We start from the raw sequence: 24,315 nt of genomic DNA on the forward strand, positions 1-24,315 counted from the left end.
GTGTCGCTGCAGTGCTATAGTGCAGATTCGGGTCAGGTCATTTAAATACTGCCGCCATCTCTCATCCCTTTCCTTCTTTAGTTTTTTTGTTTTCTATGGGAATTCACTTATTTGTGTTTCAAGATGCGAGAGATTGTGAAATTTGAGGATTATCATTTTGGAGGAATATGTTATTTAGTCAATGGTGTTATCTACAGCATAAACAAAACAAATGAATGAGCTAAAGTAATTGAAATGGACACAATGTGTGAACCATGTGCAATCAAGCTGATGGGGTCTGCAGTCGTCATTGTGCAACTGCTGGTGATAGTGTCGAAGATTTATCTTCCTTTAGAAGACGACACGGCACTATAACAAGATGGCTAGCTGTACTGGTGGACTACTATTAATGCCCTGTGACAGCCCTGTGTACATAGCAGCGGCAGGATGTTGGGAATCATCAGAAATGAAAGTGATCAATGAGATTTTTCACTGCTATGCTGCAAAGCACAAGGGCCATTCAGGGAGCCTTAGATCTCGAAGGCATCACATTATGGGAACTCCTCTTAATTATTATAAATCCTCCCTTTGGGTATGAAGGATCTATTCTTTGGACACATTTGGTCAGCATTAGATTACTATAAGCCGCTACTTTTCTCCCAAGCTTTGAACTTTGCAATTTATACAAAGGTGCAGCTAATCAATGGATTGTTTAATGTTTTGTATTAAACAAACGTACTTTGTAGTAACACCAACACAGACACTGAAAAGGTGTGTTATTGTTTGTGCTATGACGGCATCTTTTGGACAAGTTTGCTGCGGGGTGAAGGTCTAAAGTATTTCCTTTTGTTTCGTGCCTGAATCGGAAGTAAAAGTGCCATTCCGTCTACTGGTCGTCCATAGCGGTTCTTCATTCATTACTCCAAGCAACGTTTGAAAGTTTTACAATATAACTAAAACAATTCATTCTTACTAAACCCTCACATGTTTGATATAAGTTTTTTCATGCATATTTGTATGTGCTATTGTAATGTAATCAAGTTAACGCATACTTGCCAACCCTCCCGGATTTTCCGGGAGACTCCCGAAATTCAGCGCCTCTCCCGAAAACCTCCCGGGACAAATTTTCTCCCGAAAATCTCCCGAAATTCAGGCGGACTCAGGTCCATGAGGACCTGAGTCCGCTAACCCACAATATAAACAGCATACCTGCCCAATCACGTTATAACTGTAGAATGATGGAGGGCGAGTTCTTGGTTTCTTATGTGGGTTTATTGTTAGGCAGTTTCATTAACGTCCTCCCAGCGCGGCAACAACACACAACAACAGCAGTCACGTTTTTGTATACCGTGAAGCAGTTCGTCTGCCGTAAACAGCAATGTTGTGACACTCTTAAACAGGACAATACTGCCATCTAGTGCATTTGATGAAAGCACATTGTGCGTGCCACACAGCAATGCATCATCAGAGAGGGTGTTCAGCATGGTTCGAAAAATAGTGACAGAGAATAGAACAAGGATGGACAATTCAACCCTTAACTCAACAATGAGTAGATGAGTGTTATGTGTGTGTATATGTGTAAATAAATGAACAGTGAAATTCAAGTATTTATTTTATTTATATATATATATATATATAATAAAATAAATATATATATATATATATATATATATATATATACAGTATATATATATATATAAAATAAAATACATATATATATATATATATATATATATAAAATAAAATACATATATATATACGTATGTATATATATATATATATACGTATATATATATATATATATATATATATATATATATATACATATATGTATATATATATAGCTAGAATTCACTGAACGTCAAGTATTTCTTATATATATATATATATATATATACATATATACATATATATATATATACATATATATATATATATATATATATATATATATATATATATACATATATACATATATATATATATACATATATATATATATATATATATATATATATATATATATATATATATATATATATATATATATATATATATATATATATATATATATATATGCCCCAAACCACGCCCCCGTCCCACCCCGACCACGCCCACCCCCACCCCCCCTTCCCCCACCTCCCGAAATCGGAGGTCTCAAGGTTGGCAAGTATGAGTTAACGTTGTTAGCATTATGCTAATATGCTAGCATGTTTTCAAGTGTCTGTGTTAGTATTATCAACTTACAATGGCATTATTTTTGTATCGCTTCAGTTTTCGAAATTTCTCAGTAAATTCACCAAAACGTCATCGTGGAGTTATTGAGTCTGTTTCGCTGATTGGAGAGCTAGCTTTCGCAGCTAGTGGGTCCATGACAATGATTTTTTGTGTTGTTTGATCAGCTGTTTTACTGCAGTATTATAGGCACCAAATGTATATTATATGTATAAATAAACATTTACAAAATAGTTCTGTGCTAATATCTCATTTCACAACGTATATGTCTGCGGCTTATAGTCCGGTGCGGCTAATATATGGAAAATATTTTTTTTTTCTAAAATTTAGTGGGTGTGGTTTATATATACAAATGTGACGGAGAGGTAATTGTTTAAAATAGTTCTCTTATATCTTTCAACATTTTATAGCATTAACATGTTGTATTCAACATCAAATCCTTGGAAGAACACTTACTTTCTGTATCCTTCAAATCCAATTTAAAAGTTATGAACAAAAAAAAATAAGATTACAGAATTCAAAGAATAATCACCGCCATGTGTGTCCTGAAGTTAAAAACCCAGTCTCAACTAATTATGATAAATGAATAAAAAATCAAATACCAACCATTTTCACAGACTGGGATCTGAGACTATATGGACTTGACTAGAAATCACCATAGCCAGTGCCAGCCAGTTTGTATCAGACCTATTTTTGTTTGCTCCACGTCTCTCTACGTCATCTCGCCGTCTAACTCGATTGTTCCATAGACGGAATTACCCGCATCACTCAATGAAATGCAATTATTGATTACGCTGCTCCTCTCTCCGTATCCCCCCCTGCATCCCTCCCTCCCATCATCCTCCATCTCTCTGCCGCCGTCTCCTCTTCTGAAGTGCTGCGGCGAGAGAGCACTGCGTCGGGGAGGGGGGGAAAAAAAACACGCTGCGCTCCTCAGCTAAGTCGGATCCACTTCTATTGTGGAAAAAATAAACACCGACAAGGTTTGTTCCACCTCCAGCTATGGGTATTAACAAGCTCAATCTACTTTTGTCACCATAAATGAAGGTAAGTCTTTTTTTTCTCAACATTTCAAGTTGAATCATCTATTCAGTGTTACATATTTCCTAGATAAATGTTTAACGGGGGAAAAATGTAGCTAAAGTAATGGTAATGATCTATATTTGCAAAAGAGAGGGATTGATTGCTGATGTGTTTGTACAATTGTAAAAAGTTATGGCTACTGTCAAAGCAACTGGCATCATTTTCTGAAAATAGCCTGGTGTTAAGAGTTGATATGTGAATTGTAATTTGTTTAGTTTTGCAGTTGTCGTAGTTAAATCAATTTCCTCAATTCTGTACATTGCTCGTGTGCACCATGGTGCAAAGTTTAAACAAAGCAACAGTTCTTGGCTTTTACAGCTGCTGTATTTGTTCCTTGGGGTTTTTTCGATTGAGATACTTGCCCTCGATATGAGCGGAGTTTTGCTCGTTGGCTTTGGACCGAGAGGCTGTAGTGCAATGCAGTCGCCTGCCCCGGGGCAGTTGGAGCACTCTGCCAAAAAGAGGAGCGGATGCGGGCGCAGGCAACCGAGGCAATAAGCGATTGACAGCCACAACCGCTGAACTGGAAATCTATGGCAAAGTGCTTTGTTAGCATTATAAAGCTGCGACATAGCAGATGTCTTATTGCACCTGTATTCATTTCCTCTGCAAATGGACAGACCAGAGCTGTTTTAGTTGGTTTTGCAAGATTACGCAAAAACTACCTTTGTTATACCTTTGTCATTTTATAACTCTGAGGAATGGAGTCACATTGGCTCTAGGAAAAAAACCTTACATGTTGGTAAATTCCAATGAAAAATACGGACATAGGAATTTAGTTTCTCTTTTCAACGTTTCAATGGTAGCGTCCCATAATTTCCAATGTTTGACACCATCTTCCAAAGACTAGGAAGTAACATATAACTAAAACTGAATGGACAATCAAGCATACATTTTTATTAGAGGAAGTTACCATTTGAGTCAGAGCGTAACCACTTCAGACTTTGGTGGTATGGCCTTATCATTTTACCATGAACCAAAAATGTGTCAATTGTCACTAAGGTTTGAAAATTCCTGTACCAATATTTTCTGTGAACAAATAATCTTAGTGCAGTTTAGACAATGCCAGACTTAAGTATACATAAAATAATACTAACTCATATTCTATGGGTGGTGTCCAAAGTGCGGACCGGGGGGCCATTTGCGGCATGCAGCTAATTTTTTTATTGGTCCGCAACACATTCCGCTGGCAAAAGAAAAAGGTTACGAATTAGTACATTTAACAAAAAAAATGGAACAGGCCCAATTCCTCGCAAAAATGGGACCTGAAACCAAAATGGTCGACTACTTGCACGTCTCACTGTATTTGGGTTTTTGATGATAGCATGTGTCCTGTCGTGATGAGCATGAGTACACATTTCTTGCAAGATATTAGGAATGTGAATCGTACAGCAACGTACAATTCCATTTATTTTGAATTCTTGAGGCGACAATTCGATTCAGAATAAATTTAACATGATTCTGGATTCAACACGATTCTCCCAATATATTATTTGAGATATAAATTATAGTACCGTGTTTTTCGGACCATAGAGCGTACCGGATTATAAGGCGCAGTGCCGATGAACAGGTTTATTCAGGTCTATTTTCATACAAAAGGCACATCCACATCCATCCAATATTCTACGAGGCACATTTTTTTCTACATTTAAAACACTTCCTTGTGGTCTACATAACATGTGAAGGTGTTTTTTTTGGTCAAAATGTTGCCTAGATTATGTTTTACACACCATATTCAAGCCGCTTTTTGACCGTCTCTTCAGGATGCGCCATTTTGTGGGCGGTCTTATTTACATTTACTCCCTGTCACCTTTGTTGTATCGGTAGTAGCGCTTCGAGTCTGCTGACAGATAGAAGTTAGAACTGTGCGCTACTTTACTATTACTATTAGAAATGGCTATTTACTAATTTACTATTTACTATGGCTAATTACTATTTACTAGTACTATTAGAAATGGCATCAGCTGAGGATGAATGCCCCACAACAAGAGGATGGAGAAAAAGAAGGAGCTTATTGACTACGGCGCGGACTACAATGTCGGATGTGCGCAAATTTTCAGGACTTATTTAGATCCCAAATACACATCAGCAGTTACCAACAGGTAAGAAAAGTTGATTTTGCATAATATTGCGAAACAAAACGGCAGATATGTCTCCTAATAGGTGCCATTTTGCGGTCCTTATACACACACCATAATATTACCCATATGGTGAAGCACAGTACGTCGGACAATGGCTCCGCGTTCCATTAAGCGATGTGGCTTCGTAGCTTACCAAAATTGTACTAACATTTCTTCAAAGTTTTTTAAACGCTGTGTGTAGTAATGTTCTATATTCTCAATGAAACATCAAAGTTTTAGTGTTGCTTGCTTACGGGTACTTGCTAGCATCATTTTATGAACAGGCGTCAGTCAATCTTCAGTCCACACGTATCTCATAAATGTGACTGCCATCTACTGGTCACATTTATCATTACACCATGTACCAAATGAAATTGCTTTGAGGTCGGTAAGCACAACCAGAATTAATACATACATTAGGCGCATCGGGTTATAAGGCGTACTGTCGATTTTTGAGAAATTGAAAGGATTTGAAGTGTGCCCTGTAGTCCAAAAAATACGGTACTTTAAGCAAAAAAAATTAAACTCTCCAAATTCCTCGCATAAAAGGGACCTGAAAACTCAAATGGCCGACTGGGGGGTAGAGCGGCCGTCCAGAAACTTGAGGGTTCTTGGTTCAATTCCAGCATCTGCAATCCGAGGCCTTGTTCACACGACAGGTCAATTCTGATTGTTTTACCCATATGCGACTTGTAGTGGATTTTTTCATGTCTGTGGGAACAGTGCGATTCCGAATTTTCCCAAGCCGATCTAGGCCTCTTTCATATGTAGGTATAAATCGCGTCAATGTGAAAGCTACTGCGCTCAGGTCACATTCATTCTCGCCCACACGCTCTTCAAGCAGACATCGAAGCAAATCATCCCGTAAGACTGAGACAAAAAATATTTGTCCTCTTCCTTCGTATCTTCTACGCACAATAATTCGGTTGAGAAAATGTTGACTTTGATTGCACAAAATCCTTGAAATTGCCACAAATGTGCCAGTACTGAGACCGACTAGGGTGCAAGCCATGTTTACTTCAGTAAACACTGCAGTGCGTGCAATGTCATGACATCACGTCCGCATGCGGTTCAGGTTGCATTCACATTAGAAATTACGTTTTTTTTTTGTAATGTGAACAGCAACTAAAAAGATCAGAATTGACAAAAACAATCTGAATTCGACATCCAACCCTGCAGTGTGAAATTAGCCCTGGTTGCTTCTGTTGTGAGACTTTACCCACCTGGCTTCCAATGCCACCCACACTGGTATAAAGGTGGCTTACCTCCACATGTCTTGAATGTATGGGTTTCCCAATGTAGAGCGCTTTGAAACAATTGTGACAAGCGCTATAAACAGTCGGGGTCAAAAGTTTACATACACTTGTGAAGAACATTATAGCTGTCTTGAGTTTCCAATAATTTCTACAACTGTTATTTTTTGGTGATAGAGTGATTGGAGCACATACTTGTTGGTCACAAAAAACATTCATGAAGTTTGGTTCTTTTATTAATTTATTATTGGTCTACTGAAAATTTGACCAAATCTGCTTGGTCAAAAGTATACACACAGCAATGTTGATATTTGGTTACATGTCCCTTGGCAAGTTTCACTGCAATAAGGCACTTTTGGTAGCCATCCACAAGATTTTGGCAAGCTACTGGTTGAATTTTTGATCACCCCTCTTGACAAAATTGGTGCAGTTCAGCTAAATTTGTTGGTTTTCTGACATGGAATTGTTTCTTCAGCATTGTCCACACACGTTTGAGTCAGGACTTTGGGAAGGCCATTCTAAAACCTTAGTTATAGCCTGATTTAGCCATTCCTCTATCACTTTTGATGTGTGTTTGGGGTCATTGTCCTGTTGGAACACCCAACTGCGCCCAATACCCAACCTCCGGGCTGATGATTTTAGGTTATCTTGAAGAATTTAGAGGTAATCCTTCTTTTTCATTGTCCCATTTACTCTCTGTAAAGCGCGAGTTCCATTGGCAGCAAAACAGGCCCAGAGCATAATACTACCACCACCATGCTTGACGGTCGTCATGGTGTTTATTCATTCATGCATGCGCGTCATCCTGTATTTAGTTTTTGAGCATTTCCATGTGTTTTGTTGTGTTGAGTGTGTGTACACATTTCTTGCAAAATATTAGGAATGTGAATCTTACAACAACTCACGATTCAATTTATTTCAGATTCTTGGAGCATAATTTAACATGATTTAACACGATTCTCGCAATATATTAATTGGAATATAAATTATAGTAAAACCTTTTTGAAACAGGTAAGAAAAGCTCCTCCTTTTGCCGCTGATGTTTACGTGCAGTAAGCTCTTCTTAAAAATGTATTCTATAAATTTGGAATTGAGTCAGAATCGTATCAATCAGGAATTGTGATTCGGACTTGAATCTTTTTTTTTAAATCCAGGTCAGGTTTTTGAGTGCTCTTAAGCCTGCAGACCCTGAACTGGTGGCCAGTCACTCACAGATAAACAACCACTAACATGGACAATGCAGAGTCTCCATTTAACCTCACATGCATGTTTGTGGAAGTAAGGCAGAGAACACAAGCACAGGGAGAATTTGCAAACTCTACACGGAGATGCTACAATGGAGATTTGAACCCTCAATCTCCTGACTATGAGGCTTACATGCTGAGCACTTTTGTTAAAATACTGTCCTCCCAAACTTTAGGCACCATGAAACAAGCCTTCCTATATGCATTTCACTGATGGTGATAGTACACAGCCTGCAGTGCAATAGCCAGTGAAGCAGAACCAAAAGCAAGGGAAAAAGGATAGTTTTTGTCTATTATCTTGACAAATAACCAAAGAGAGATACAGCAGATGTTTCATTATTTTGTTGAGATCATGGCTAATGATCCTTGTAGTGAAATGGCCTGTAGCGTTCTTGCATTTGCTTGATAGAAATTGAGAGACCACGCACCCCACAACATCTAAACATGTCAATTCAAACACCTACTTTCACAGAATGAAACACTTGGCATCCCTAGATTGATTGAGTCATGGATACCCGGGAAGTGTCAGTCTGAACCAGACAGTGCACTGCACCACTTAAATTTCAGCAAATATTTTATGATATATTCTCAAAGGACAACACTATAGTAATACAACTTGGGTCTTAGAGTCTTCAGCTTGTATAGCAGTATACATTATTATCTAATGAAAATGACATTAATGTTGGCAACACATCACAGTGTCAATATTATGTCAGCACATATTCTGTGACTACCGGTACTCTAAAGTATATCCAAGTAATGCAAATGATCCTCATTTTTATGAGAACTATTGAAGGATTCAAGGAACTTTATTGTCACACACGAGACACATGAGAGGGCACGCAATTTAGTAATAATGTACACTGAGTGCAGTATACCAGTGGTTCTCAAACTTTTTTACTAAGTACCACCTCAGAAAAAACTTTCCAAGTACCACCATAATGACCAACATTAAAGTACAGTAGCGTAGTAGGCCTAAGTATTCATTAAAAACTAATTAGAGGTTCTATTTAACAAGCATATTTATTATGTTTGGCCACTGTAACATTACACACTGTTTGAACAGCAACATTGTGTTTTAAAACGGACCGTGTACCTACAGTTTGAGAATCACTACAGTATTCTATAGTGTCAGCAGGGAGGCCTGGAGTCATGTGGTTTACCAAGGCCATCTATTACAATCAAGAAGTACACGGTTGTAGTCAACCACAATGGATCCAGTGAGTACCGTAGTTGTGCCAATTAAAGTACAGTGTAACCTCGATTTATGAACCGAATTGGTTCGAACAGGGTTCATAAATTAAAAAGTTTGTATGGTGAAGCAAATTTCGCCCATAAATATGAATAATAGGTTCCAGCCTTGACAAATGTCCCTGTTTTAGTTCAGGTTTGTACACTTTGAATACAATATTAAGTGCTATACAGGACTACCGGTATATATCAAACAAACATAACTAGGAGGTGTTGAAGGAACTATATTTTTATTAACAAGCTAAAACAACAAAAACAACCTGAACTTTCCTGTATGCACGCACACACACAGAAGTCACTTTTGTGCCCTCACAAATGATCAGAAATCACAAAAATCCTTAACTTTAACAACCATTTTGCGACAATAATAAACATTAAAAAAAAAACTTAACTTATCAGCAAATATCCTTTCGTGAGCTGTTTCTCACGAGAAGAGAGAAATGAGCAGAGAGAGGGAGAGAAAGGAGGGCAAAGGGGGTAGTGTGTGCTTTGAAATAGGCGCGTTGAACGTGAGGCAGTCTTCTCCTGCGCTGTGAAATAAGTCCGCTTTGGCATTTTTTTCCAGAAAAGTCTTGCTGTGGTTTGAGGCCGGCCTCCTCAATCTCTTCAATACGAGTAAGCACAAAATGGCTGCCAGCGAACACAAAATTAATTAATGAAGCGTTCATACAAAGTAGGCATGGTTCGCACACAGAGGCATATTCGGTGCGATTTAAAGGTTCATACATCAAAAAGTTTTCAAATTGAAGTTCCACTGTATGTGTATTAACAAAGTATCCAATTATACAATTATTATTATACTAAACAGTTTAGCTTTGCTCCTTTAGATATTTTTGAATCCAAAGAAAACCATGCATATATAATGTATTTTTTTTAGGAACAAAACAAAAATGTATTACATTGTCTTCTCACAGCACTTAGTAAGATTGTGTTTAGCAGACTAGTAGAAAAGAAGAAGTGAACATACTGTATGTGTTTTTTGAACAATGGTACCAGAGCCGGCCGGCCCAAGGCATAAGCTTACTAAGCGCTTGCTTAGGGCCCCGCGGCCACCAGGGGGCCCCCAAAGGAATGAACAAAAAATTCTTATTTTTTATTTTTTGCATGTACGAGTCTGACTGATGATTTCTAAATGATCAAAGATATATTATTGTACAAAAACACAATTTTAGGTCAACAGAGTGCTGCTGCTGATCTAGGATTAGTGATTCTTCCTGCCTCTCTTTAAATGTAAAGCTGCCTCTGCTGCACCTGTGACGTTTGCCGCCTGCTATGGCGTCACATTAGTGCCAAAAATCCGAGCGCATAAAAACTGTTATCGCGCGCTGATTCTCCACTTCGTGCGCGCGCGCGACACCCTTTTGCGCGCGCGTGGTGCCTTTTTGCGCGCGCGTGGTGCCTTTTTGCGCGCGTGCCGTCTCGGTCTGTGCGCTGGCATGTTTCGTTTTGGCACTTTGGGGGTGGGTATGCTTAGCCGGCCCCTTCTTTCTGATTGGCCAGGCGAAAAATGCTCAGAGATAATCAGAAGTATAGCAGGGCGGGTCATCGTCAATATGTATCAAGATTGTTATAGGCGCAAAGTTTTCACTTCTTCTTGAACATTTGTTTTCTAATTTATGGAATTTCTTTTGATTCAGCCATAAAATTAATGAAATAATCTTTGAATTTTGTTTTTAAAATGTTAAAAATAGCCTTTTAATAATGTATTCTGAAACAGTTTAAAATAATCAGAGAACTGACTAACACTGACCCTACACAACTATGTTGCACAATTAAGTCATTTTTTTTTATAGCGAAAGAGGTGATTTCAACAGGTGCAGCATCCTATGTCATATCTACATGTAATAAGATTTGTAACAAGGCAAACCGTTTGTAAATTGGTCGAAAATCGAGCAAGTTATGGTAATTTAATTGGTACATGTACTAATTAAATTACCATAACTTGCTTTGACATCAATGTAATGATTGAGGCTAGCTGTCCGAGGTAAGATGGCTACAACGTTGCTACGCTGGAGAATGATTGGTCTTATGAAAAATGCTCAGAGCCAATCAGAAAGGAGGGGCCGTCTAAGCATACCTGCCCCCAAAGTGCCAAAAAGAAACATGACAGCGCGAGGAGAGATGCCAGGAGTACACAGAGAGCGCACAGACCGAGACGGCGCGCGCGCAGAAAGGCACCGCGCGCGCGCAAAAAGACACCACGCGCGCGCAAAAGGGTGTCGCGCGCGCACGAAGTGGAGAATCAGCGCGCGATAACAGTTTTTATGCGCTCGGATTTTTGGCACTAATGTGACGCCATATCTTTCCTCTCAGATTCAGACAGGACTGAGCAGGTGATCAGAGGACCACTGTCTATTAAGGAGAACTTTTCATTCCCCAAACGGCATGATGGCCGAAGTTTTCATTATCATTATACCTACAGACAGCTAGTCAATGGGGAAAAAGTCAAGCGTAGCTGGCTGACTTATTCAAGAAGTAAAGATGCAGTCTATTACTTTTGCTGCAAATTATTTTCCAAAAAGTCCTTAAAACTGGCAGCCGAGGGACAGCGGGATTGGGCCAACATAGGTGCACTGCTGAAACAGCATGAAAACAGTGAAGATCATTGTAGCAACATGGTGAAATGGAAGGAATTTGCCTTGCGTCTTTCAAAGGGGAAAACTATTGATGAATTTAACTTCAGTAGACTGCGCTCTCTTTGTACAAAGTAAACATTAAATATGAACAATTAACTAAAAATGTAAACTAGTAATTAAAGACTAATAAGTACAAGACTGATGAGACAAGATGACACTTTTACTGTAAATACAAAGCTTTATCACTTGGACTGTTCAACCCCAGGCCACTCTTGTAGCTGAATGTTTTCTACATTTTAAGATTAGGAACCATATGTGGCACTCTGGACATCATTCGTTCATTCATTGGTATTATTTATGTTCTTAACTGGGCCACCCCCATATCTTTATAAATGACATGTCATTTGTAAAGACATGCCAGGCTGACAATAGGATAATATAAACAACACTGCCAGAGCCGCAATGAGTTTATAGTAGGTGTGTGAATGATCAACAATCAATATTATTGGCAGAAATAGAGGGCCCCAAAATCAAATTTTGCTTAGGGCCCCATGGAGGCTTGGGCCGGCACTGAATGGTACTATAGATTTAAGCCTCTTGTTTATGTTCCTTAGAGTTTGGGCCAGCAACAGATTAATTAACCTGCATTAGTGGAAAACCTACTTTACATATTTCTAAGTTTATACCATAGGGCTATGGCATGATCAAAGGAAGATCCCTATTGTTTTGTATTTAATGTACATCAGGGGTCTCAAACTCAATTTAAATGGGGGCCGCTAGAGGTAGAGTCTGGGCCGTAGGAAGTATTCACTTCAGAATCATGTTTTAACCAATTTGTTAAAGGAGCCATATGTAATAATTTCATGTCAAGTCATCATTAAATGGCCCTAAAATGTCAAAAGACATTAATAAATCATGTTCTTTTTCCAATACCTTTATAACCGATAACTATAGTTCAGCCGGGATATGCTCATTTCAAAATTAGATTTACAGCCCCGAAATATTGTTATTGTTTTCATTGCGATTTGACCAATTAGAAAATCCGTCAGTGTGTCACATCCAGGTTGCCAGTACGGCACCGCCACCTTTGTCTAGCTACTACCACTGGTAAAGTTACTAAACATGTCAGACCTTAGTAAATCTAAAAGGCCTCGTTACTATTCTCAACTTATTTATGACAAAGCCAGGAACAAAATGAGGATTTGTATCGGGGATGCGTTTGAAAGATGGAGACGATTGAAGGCGGAGAAGATTTTTTCATCTTACGCCAAACTTGCTAATTTCCTCCTTGATAGGTAAGTCAGGCATTTGCGTATGTTTGTGCAATGAATGCTTAGCATGCTAGCCCGGCCATCGACACATCGACATACAGGCTAGCGGGGGAAATATATGCCCGTTAGCCTGTATGTCGATGTGTCATCCAACTGACAGGGCAAAATATATTTTCGACAAATAAAACCTTTGTGGACATGGGTAGTGTCAGTGCCTATTTCGTTCTCAATATGCTGATACACTGAGGAAATGTGTTCCAATATTAACACGGCTAATTGCAGTTTCTGATACTTTATGTGCATCAGGCACATATGGAGTGGTATGTGTTTGGCACAATATAATGCATTACATGTAGTGATTTTCTACTTTGTGTATTGACATGGTAATAGGCTATATGATTTATGCGTAATGTGGTTTTTGCTTAACGTGGGTTGGCTCACAGAATTGCACTCTGCACATGGAAGAGAATGCAGTCCATCAGGTTGGATGCAACAACGAAATGTGGTGGTAATTTTACTGTTGGCCTTGGCTTGCCATCAAAGTAGGCCTATGCTATATATAATATATTATTATATATAATTATTTCGATGGTGGTCCGTGCGGTCAAACTAGACATTTTAGCAGGGTAATGCCAACAATCTGCCCCGACTAAAATATTGCTGCGTAACTTTACAAATACATTTGGCCAGTGGTGGGCCGTCAGAGCCAGCAGGGCCTTCTATGCTGGCCAAACATAACCACAAATCATGATCATATTAAAGATAAAATTATTTTTTAATTTACTTTCCCTAAATATCTAAAAGTATTCACATTCTCTTCATGTCATATTATGCTCGTTCCAGTGCTGTTGTTTTTAGTTTTAGTTTGTATCCAATCAGAATTCAGCTAGCTTATGTTGCCATGCTGTACGAAATCTGCCCTAGGCCTTCAGAATCAACAATGCAGGCATCGGTGCACTGTAAGTGAGCGGGGACATACATGTGATAGACAGTTGCGATAGCCAATCAAATCACGAGTTGTTGTCAGTAAGGCCTTCTAGATGGTCTCACATTGAACATGACATTTACACGTCCTGTGATTAGATACTCACCGGGGCCGTTAGCGGATGAATTTGAGAACACATACAGTTGATAGACAGTTGCGATAGCAATTAGATCACAAGTTGTTGACAGTAGCCTATCTAGGTAGCCTGATGTTAACGAGACTGTGATTGGATACTCACTTGTCATTACAAAGTGAGTATCCATTCACAAGTTTAAATTTAGCAGGAAGCAGGAAATGTTGCGCCGTAGCCATACCGGGATAGCAGAGAAGGAGAACAAAACGTTGATTAGGTGGCAAATATATATTTGCAAGGCCATTTTCAGGAAGGATATTTAAAGAGAAACTACATCTTGTGAGACGATGTCGGCCAACCCCGGAAGCTAGCTCAAATGATCTGGCGATGAAATGGGGAAATGCCCGCCATTTTCACTCGAATAAGCTGACTACGAGGGGTACCACTGGCTTATACGGTGTCGGATAGGTTCTACAAATTGTGAGTTAAAATATTTTATTTTTTCACTTTTACTATCCATCCAACCATCCATTTTCTACCACTTGTACCTTTTGGGTTTGCGAGGGGTGCTGGAGCCTATCTCAGCTGCTTTCAGGCGGAAGGCGGGGTACACCCTGGACAGGTCGCCACCTATGTTTTTTGCAATTTTAATTTTGACAGTACCATATAAGATATGTTTTAAGTGCTGACGTGTCTAATTGATTTTTAAATGCGCCAGAAAATAACCCGTTTTGTATACAGTTGAGGTGATCTAATGCCCAGTAGTGCGTAAATGGGTTCCTGTATTGTATTTCTCCAGCAATGGTCAAAATACCATAAATGATGGTATTTTGAGAGGTAATCATTGAAGTCGGACATTGCTGAAGACCTAGATGGGAAACGCACATCCTGCCACTTCATTTGGCTAATCGACATCAGTAAAATGTGGTATGATTACTTAGGAAACAATCTTTCAAGAAGCAAAGACAAGCGAAACCTACAGCGTAGGACTCGTCAATTGCCATTTGAAGTTCCTTGGAGTAGGATTCGGATTCGGCTGCGTAACTGGCCCCCTCAGTCATGGAAAGTGGGAGGGGACTACATAATTTTGACTGTAATTGCAGTACCATTTCTGGCCACATTACTAGATATGGCACCTTTTAACTATTTCAACCAGCAGCTATAGTGACCCTGACCAATAGCAGGTCTTACAGGGGTCATGTTTTGATTTTTTTTCTACGTGTAAAACACTTCCTTGTGGTCTACATAACATGTAATGGTGGCTCTTTGGTCAAAATTTTGCATAGATTATGTTTTGCAGATCATCTTTAAGCCGCTTTCTGACTGTCTTTTCAGGATGCACCGTTTTGTGGGCGGTGTTATTTACGTGGCTCCACTTCGACTGCGTCTTCTCCCCGTCAACATGGTTGTAGTTTTTAACGTTCCATATCAAGTCTACTGACAGATATACGTTGGAACTATTTGCTAATTTGTATTAGTAATGGCAAGAGCTGAGTATGCATGTGCATGTATGAGCCAGAGTGCCCCACGACAAAAGGATAGATAAAAAGGAGGAGCTTATTGACTACAGCGTGTACCACAATGGCGGTCACGCGCAAAGCGCTTTGGGTAACTTTCTACCATATATGGAAATATCCACTGTTGTCACAATTAAGAAATACGTCACTAATGGGGTAAATTTGTTTGGAAGAAGTATGAAAGAACGCAAGATTGGATTATAAATATCTCTGCCATGCCTTCACGGTTTGATTTCAAATTTTCAAGACTTATACAGATATCATATACAAAAAGAGGTACCAATAGATAAAAAAAGTAGTATAAATCATTATAAATGTAAAATTTACTGTAAAAGTTGCCGAGTTCCTCGGGAGATTGCTTGCAGGAAGTTTCTCTTTGAGTTGTGTTTTGGAAGTTTTCCTATTCACTAAATACATGTCAAGAGAAAACATAGACCTTTCTAAGTATTTATTTTAGTACTCAAGTAACATCAGATTACAAAGGAGAAGGTTTTACGCTGCTACGGAAAGAAAGAAGGAGAGTAAGAGAGACACAGTGATAGTCTATCACTGTGTCTCTCTTACTCTCCTTCTTTCACTCTCTCTATCACTGATAGAGAGAGTGAGAAAGACAGAAAAGTCTTCCAGAATTGTATAGCTTTTGGGAATGAGATAGGAGGGAGACGTTTGTCTCCTGGGAGGGGGAGAGAGAAGAGGATGGGTGAATACATTTCTAACTGATTGTGGATAGGAATGTTTTTGTTAAGCATTGGGTAAGGCATTTTATAACATCGATCATGAAAGAAACCCATTTGGAGAGTAACATAAATTAGTGATCAACCAACTTCACAGAAGCGAAGACATCCCCAGTTAGCTCTCAGAATGCATAAAGGGTCATAAAAGTGTCCTTTCTTAGGACAAAAAAACTAACCGATGAAGTGAAAACACACAAACTCATAGACTAATTGTGGTTTTAGGCAAGAGATTACTAAAATCTTAATTTTGACATTACAGTTGCCCAATGTGTGTTTATTGTGCTGTCATTGTTGTGTCTGTGCTGTTATTGTAGCTTGTGTCCTTTCTGCTATGGTTAAAAATCGCCATAATATATTTACCGGTATGTTAGACTCACAGGATGAGTGGGCCGCAATTTCACTAAACTAGAAAGTAAAGGTCCACAAAATATAGGCCGCAAGTTTGAAACCCCTAATGTAGCCCTGTACCCCTGATGTATGTCATAGCTAAGAGTTGGCAGAAAATGTGCTGCATGGTTTTCAGCAAAATTTGCTCGAGTACGAGTATGGACTGCATGATTTGGAGTATTATGAATACATGGAAAACCCTCGTCGCCTGCGATAAAAGGCATAATTATGAGGCACTCTGCCACCAGGGATCAAAAGGAATAAGGGTGAAATGTGTGTTCTTATTCTCTTAGTGGTAATAGCTGGAGTGTTTGTACCACAAAGTAGTATGTCAACAACATAGCCGCTTTCAAGTGAAGCACAAGGCTCCTCTCGTTCTGATTTTTTCTTTCTTTTACTTGCTCGTGATTCATATTGCCATTAGGAAGTCAAGTCTTCTCTCCACGTGAATCCAACTGCACATCGGCGCATCTGAACTCTAAATTGGTCAGCTGCTGTGTGCTGTCAGTCATTGCGCTGCAGTGCGGTGTCACGTTAAGCAGGGTACAAACATAAAGACAATTGAACTGTTTTTGCACCTTCAGACCAAAGACAGCAAGCACCCGACTAGCTTATGTCTTGTAAAAATGTCTTATATGATTGTCCTGAAGTCTCAGGTGTGTCAAGAGTGAATTTGTCCCAATTATATCCCATATATTTGTTATATATTGTATATATTATATAAAAACATAATATAATATATCAGTATATATTATATACTGTATATGTAATATGTAAATGTTACATATGTTATATTTTATATTGCTACTATGGTATATTTTTAGTAATTATCCTACCATTACCCTTTCCAGCCTTTGTAACTGAGTTACTTTGTGGAACAATTTCCCTTGTGGATCAATAAAGTTTGTCCAAGTCTAAGTCTAAGTCTTGTTCAATTTTTACACCAAAAATCTTCATGTCTGTGGGGAGAGCTGAATCTAATCTTTTGTTGCACCCTAAAAAGGTGTTTATACTGTACATATGGCACCATTTGATTTTGCGTGAATTGATAACACGTAGTACCGACGGAAATCAGTCGGTGCCTATAAAAATACAGAACGCATGTCCTCTTTTACCTGTTTTTATGGTTGTTGCTATGGTGATTGCTATGTTGGTCCTTTTTGGATTGTGTTGGATCACATTTGTTCATGCGAGATTCGGTGCTTGGAGGGCAAGAGTTTGGACTGTGGTGGGACAGAATCTTTACCCACTCAGGGGTGGGTAGAGTACCCAAAAACTGTGCTCAAGTAAGAGTACCGATACTTTGGAATATAATGACTCAAGTAAAAGAAAAAAAAAGTTATCAAAATAATTACTTGAGTAAGAGTAAGTATTCTGTGAAAAACTACTCAAGTATTGAGTAACTTGTGAGTAACTTCTGATTTATTTAGTAGCTATTTTTCATGGTTCTTGGACTACAACCGTAATTAGTGTGTGTTTGTGTGTGTGTGTGTGTGTGTGTGTGTGTGTGTGTGTGTGTGTGTGTGTGTGTGTGTGTGTGTGTGTGTGTGTGTGTGTGTGTGTGTGTGTGTGTGTGTGTGTGTGTGTGTGTGTGTGTGTGAAACATAACAATTATATACAATTTACTGCAGCATGTTTTCTCCAGTTGTAAGTGAAATTCTTGTAAGCTGAAATGTGAACATTTCTACTGATACGGATGACAGCGCATGATTGAATATTATTTTTACTAGTTTGAAAGTAATCATTTAAGATTTGTGCTGCCTTGTCTGACGTCATGATAATTTTTTTACAGTCATTATGTTTCGATGCACTAAATTAGTCTGATTTGTCAAACAATTCAGTTGCTTCTATTTTCACATCTCAGGGATTCTTAACATTTTTGACCTCGGGGCTCAACTTTTCCACTGCAGAGGGGCCCGGGGCCCTCTCAAATATTAACACTGAATTAGTAATCGTACTCTTAATTTTATTTGTGTTCAATAATTATATATAATCAACTTACAGTTTAACAGGCTAAACCTTGTCAAATGATATGAAAGCATGTGCTAATTAGAAATATTATTTTCGAGGCTTAGGTCAGGCTGATTACAAAATAAATACTAATCAAATATACAGCATAAGAAGGGACTCAAAAAAACTGATGAAAATTAGATTTGGAAAGCAAAGCTAAAATAAATACATTCTCATTAAATTAATAATAACAAATAATAGTTATATATGTTTCTTAACTAAACTGTCAATAAAATGTAAGTGCAAATGAAAATACAGCTTCTCCACGTTAGTCATATTTTTTGCGCTTAAGAAACTTATCTATGACTTTAGCTCCAGACTTCTTCTGTTTGTTTGGTATTGTCATTACCACAAGGGGGGCGATTGATTATATGATTAAGAAACACTGCTCAATCTGTAATGTGACTGTTGGCCATAGGCACTGTCGGGGGCGATTGTGGTCATTTCAGCTTGTTTAGCTATGTGGGAATGTAAATGCAGTAGAAGAAGAGAATGCTTCATGCTAGCGCTATTAACTTTCAAGCTCCGGATCTAACAGATAAGTACTTTCCACTTTGGTGTTGTTGGTAATGTTTTAATGGGGTTTATTGACACTTGGGATTAATATGATTATCAGAGACATACAAAAAGTTCGCTATTTTAGTCAACTGTTTTAGGTTTCTGTTCACCAGTTTTCCCAAACTGCCAGGATGTGCTAGCGTCTTGTCACGTCTTGTGGACATTCTGACTAGGGATGTCCGATAATATCGGCCGATAAATGCGTCAAAATGTAATATCGGAAATTATTGGTATCGTTTTTTTTTATTATCGGTGTGTTTTTTTTTGTTTTTTTTTATTAAATCAACAACAAAAACACAAGATACACTTAGAATTAGTGCACCAACCCAAAAAACCTCCCTTCCCCATTTACACTCATTCACACGCATTCACACAAAAGGGTTGTTTCTTTCTGTTATTAATATTCTGGTTCCTATATTATATATCAATATATATCAATACAGTCTGCAAGGGATACAGTCCGTAAGCACACACGATTGTGCATGCTGCTGGTCCACTAATAGTACTAACCTTTAACAGTTAATTTTACAAATTTTCATTAATTACTAGTTTCTATGTAACTGTTTTTATATTGTTTTACTTTATTTTTTATTCAAGAAAATGTTTTTAATTTATTTATCTTATTTTATTAATTGTTTTAAAAAGTACCTTATCTTCACCATACCTTCACCATACCTGGTTGTCCAAATGTGTTAATTCCACAACTGCATATATCGGTTGATATCGGTATCGGTAATTAAAAAGTTGGACAATATCGGAATATCGGATATCGGCAAAAAGCCATTATCGGACATCCCTAATTCTGACATTTATTAAACAAGTGTCTATTTTATCATGTACTTTAAAAATACAGACCTATTTCAGCTTTTATAACTGTCCTTTTTGATGTGAACAGTCCCTACCACCACTCGCCAGGTAGAATGCCAGGCTCCATTTCATGGTTTCAAACGTCACTAGTGCTTACGTTGGATTGGTGAAACGGAATCATGTGACTGCCAAGTAGCGTTTGATTTGTGAAATGGACTCAAATATCACTACTGCTTATGTTGGATTGGCGAAACAGAGTCATGTGACAGTGCCTGCCGGAAGAAGGCTTGCTGATTAATTGATATCATACTTGCCAACCCTCCCGGATTTTCCGGGAGACTCCCAAAATTCAGCACCTCTCCCGAAAACCGCCCGGAAGAAATTTTCTCTCGAAAATCTCCCGGAATTCAGCCGGAGCTGGAGGCCACGCCCCCTCCAGCTCCATGCGGACCTGAGTCCAGTGTGCGCACACAAGGAGACGAAGCAGAAGAACGAGACCATAGTCTAAGAGCGCAGGGGAGACACTTCTCCAGGGCCGATGTATGCTCGGGGCAACACCCTTCACCTTACAGTGGGTCTCCACAGCGGACGACTTTAGGGTGAATGATGAGTCCAGCAATTAGTTGCAAATCTTGCTTTATTGATTGCTTGCACACAGCCAATTCAACGCAAAACCAACTAGTCCCTCCCCGCATTTACGCTACCGCTCCCGCTCTTCTCTCACCCACACACTCACTGACGTCACTCACCTCACATGCTGTCACCTATTAAAGGGCCACACACACACATACTCTACTCTCATAACACACAGTACAGTTAGTAGAACAACTGTGTTTTCATTACTGTGTATTAGATAGGTGCCATTGCCCCGGAATTGTATTTCATTGTACTTTCAAGTACAACAATGAGTAGATGAGTGTTATGTGTGTGTATATGTGTAAATAAATGAACACTGAAATTCAAGTATTTCTTTTATTTATATATATAATAAAATAAATAAATATATATATAGCTAGAATTCACTGAAAGTCAAGTATTTCATACATATATATATATATATATATATATATATATATATATATATATATATATATATATACATATATGAATGAAATACTCCAGTTGGTGAATTCTAGCTGTTAGAGATGCACGGATAGGCAATTTATTTCATCCGCAACCGCGGCAGAAAGTCGTCAACCATCCGCCATCCACCCGATGTAACGTTTGATCAGAACTGCATCCGCCCGCCATCCGCCCGTTGTTATATATCTAATATTAATTAAAAAAAAAAAAAAAAGGCTGAAAACTACGCGAATTGCACCTTTTGCAGACAAGATTTTTCGATCGGACACGGAGGAATTAGTGATGTAAAAGACCACGTTGGGACAAAAAAACACAAGTCTAATGCCGTTGCTAGCGATACAAGTGGAAAACTTTCAACGTTTTTCGTCGCCCAAACAGATTCTTTGGATGTGATAAATGCCGAAGTTTTATTTACGGAGGCAATAATTGAGCATGGACTTCCAATCGCACTGGCTGATCACATGGGACAGTTAATAATGTAATGCAACCTTTAAAAATCATTACGCGGTGATCGCGATCCCAAAAATAAACTTTTCTTGCATGATAATGTCCAGAAAAATTCGCTTTATATTACTATAGAGTCCTTTTAACGAATGAGTTTGATGGTTTATCACAAACCTTAAATGAAAGAAGTCCTTTGTTCTCCTGCAGCATGGCCTTGCTTTGTGTTTGGTGCGCCATCCTGTCGGCTGTATTTCACAGCAAGACATACTGTTAAAAGTGTTAATACTATTTATACTTTCAATTAACAAATTGAAGTCTTGTGAAAGGTTGACAGGATAACTGGCATTAACTGTCAAAATAATTTCAAACTATTGAAGTTAGCTTACAGAATAAACATGTCAATCAACCCATATGATTTTTGCTGTAATATTTTTGTTTTGAAAAGTCACTGTGACTGATAGAAAAGTGATGGTTTTAGCAACATTTTAACCTGTCTGAATGCTAATAATCATTTTGCGAGCAAGCAGGTAAGCTGCGCGGGCGGAGCGCGCGGAGTGACCCATGTTACGAGCCCCCGGCCACGGGGGTGGCGGGCAGGTAAGCTGCTTACCTGCTGCGCGTGACGCCGGCCGCGGCGAAAGCGGACGAGGCGGGGTGTCGGTGCGGTGGGCGCGGTAGTGACCCTGGACGTGCGTCGGGCCCTTCTCGCGGATCGCCTCAGCTACGGCTCCCGGTGGGGCCCTCTCGGGGGAAGGAGCCTCGGTCCCGGACCCCGGCGAGGCGTCCCTCCGCTCCGTAAAAGTGTCCATCTCTTTTTTTTTTTTCCTTCTGTTGTGGCATATGCTGCAGGTGCCTGCTCGTTTTTCGTATGTGGGTAACAACATTTAACTATGTATATATATTTCCCAATTGGTTTAACTGCCACCCGCAAAAAAATAAAAAAATAAAAAAATAAATAAATATCTAATTAATCCGCCCGACCCGACCCGCGAGCGGATAAAATCTTATTTTTTTAAATTTCATCCGCCCGATCCGCGGATAATCCGCGGACTCCGCGGTTGTGTCCGCAAACCGCGCATCTCTACTAGCTGTAAATATACTCCTCCCCTCTTAACCACACCCCCAACCACGCCCCCGCCCCAACCACGCCCCGCCCCACCCCCGACCACGCCCCCACGCCCCACCTCCCGAAATCGGAGGTCTCAAGGTTGGCAAGTATGATTGATATGTCTTTAATCAATAGATTATAAATAATTGTGATATAAATAAATGTAACGATCGGAATGAAACTCAATGCAAAAGAGTCAAAGTAGCGTTTCTTCTTCACAAAATTACTCAAGTAAAGTAAAAAAATATATTGCATTAAAACTTAAAAAGTACAATCCAAAAAGTAATGTAACAGAGTAACTGTAACACGTTACTACCCACCTCTGGTAGCACACCACACACATAACGAGCAAATCTGTTCAATTAAGTATCTTTATATGTGGAGTCTGTAACAGACATAAAAATATCTTTGTATTTAAAAAATCTTTATCTGCAGCTTGCTTAGCAAGAAACTGCCCGTGCTAGCGAGACAATCAATGAGCGTGTGGGCCACGGGTGTCAAACGTACGGCCCGAGGACCTGATCAGGCCCGCCAACAGGTTTTATCCTGCCCGTGCCCGCGGGATAAGTTTTCTAAGTGTAAAAATTCACCTGAAATTTTTTAATGAAAGAAACAGCTGTTCTACATGTGTCCACTGGATGTCACAATAGCAATTCTTTGTATCATTGGAGATGATGCTACATATGTACAAAATAAACCACATGATGTTAGTACATCAGTCGAGGAAAATGATCAAATTACATAAATAACATCCTGTAATTTGGTTTTGATATAACTTTTTTATTGAAAATTAACACCAATGAGTTGACTGATGAACATTATCACATAATTTATTCAGAAAATATGAATAACGACAAATAAATTATTAACCGCAACATGTAAGTGTAAAAAAATCCCAACATCATTATGATTTGTACATTTTCAGAATGTGCTTGTTCTATTTTTAAATAACGAAAACAATCTGAAGTTGTCTTTGTTTTTAAGTTATCGTGCCGTGATTTTACCAGTCCGGCCCACTTGGGGGTACATTTTTCTCCATGTGGCCCCCGATCTAAAATGAGTTTGACACCCCTGGTGTGGGCAGTCTAAAGGGAAACCGGCCGCTTTGCGCTTGGTACAAGTGTGTGACTTGTCTTCATTGAACATAGTGTAACATTATTTTGGGGCGATAAAAAGCCCAGGGAACCAACATTACCTTTTAAAAAAAGTGCCGGGAACTTGTCCCGCGTGCCGCCCAAATGACTTCCCTGATCAGCGCTACTCATGGCAGATGGACTTTACTTGCATAAATACGCATTAAAAACTTGAGATTAATCGCTGTATTAGTCTTTAATGACACATGTCTCATTAAAGTGATTATTTTACCAATGATAATTTAATCATGTAGCCTTACATGGTTAATGCGTTTCTCTTTTCTTCTTTTCGTCAACACACAGTCTCTCACACACGTACACAAGCTCTGCCAGTAATACCATCACTGCTTGATGAAATCTCCTAATGGAAGACGTCCCAGGCTGGTTGAGCCTCCTCCAGATGAGGCCACGGGTTCTCTCTTCTTGATGGGATTACTTGCAGCACTGCCCACTTAGAGATTGGT

General features: G+C 39.0%; 1 protein-coding gene across 2 annotated transcripts in view; it reads left to right on the forward strand.

Moving 5' to 3' along the window:
* The first annotated feature begins 3,061 nt into the window (after window positions 1-3,061).
* sv2ca (synaptic vesicle glycoprotein 2Ca) overlaps window positions 3,062-24,315 on the forward strand; it is a 120,893-nt gene continuing 99,639 nt past the window's right edge. For both annotated transcript variants that reach the window (XM_061985816.1, XM_072914224.1), the window contains exon 1: window positions 3,062-3,261. The gene's annotated coding sequence lies outside the window, so the exon portion shown is untranslated. The remainder of the gene's footprint in view (window positions 3,262-24,315) is intronic.

The sequence above is a fragment of the Nerophis lumbriciformis genome, linkage group LG12, assembly GCF_033978685.3.
Source record: "Nerophis lumbriciformis linkage group LG12, RoL_Nlum_v2.1, whole genome shotgun sequence".
In the NCBI taxonomy this organism is placed as follows: Eukaryota; Metazoa; Chordata; class Actinopteri; order Syngnathiformes; family Syngnathidae; genus Nerophis; species Nerophis lumbriciformis.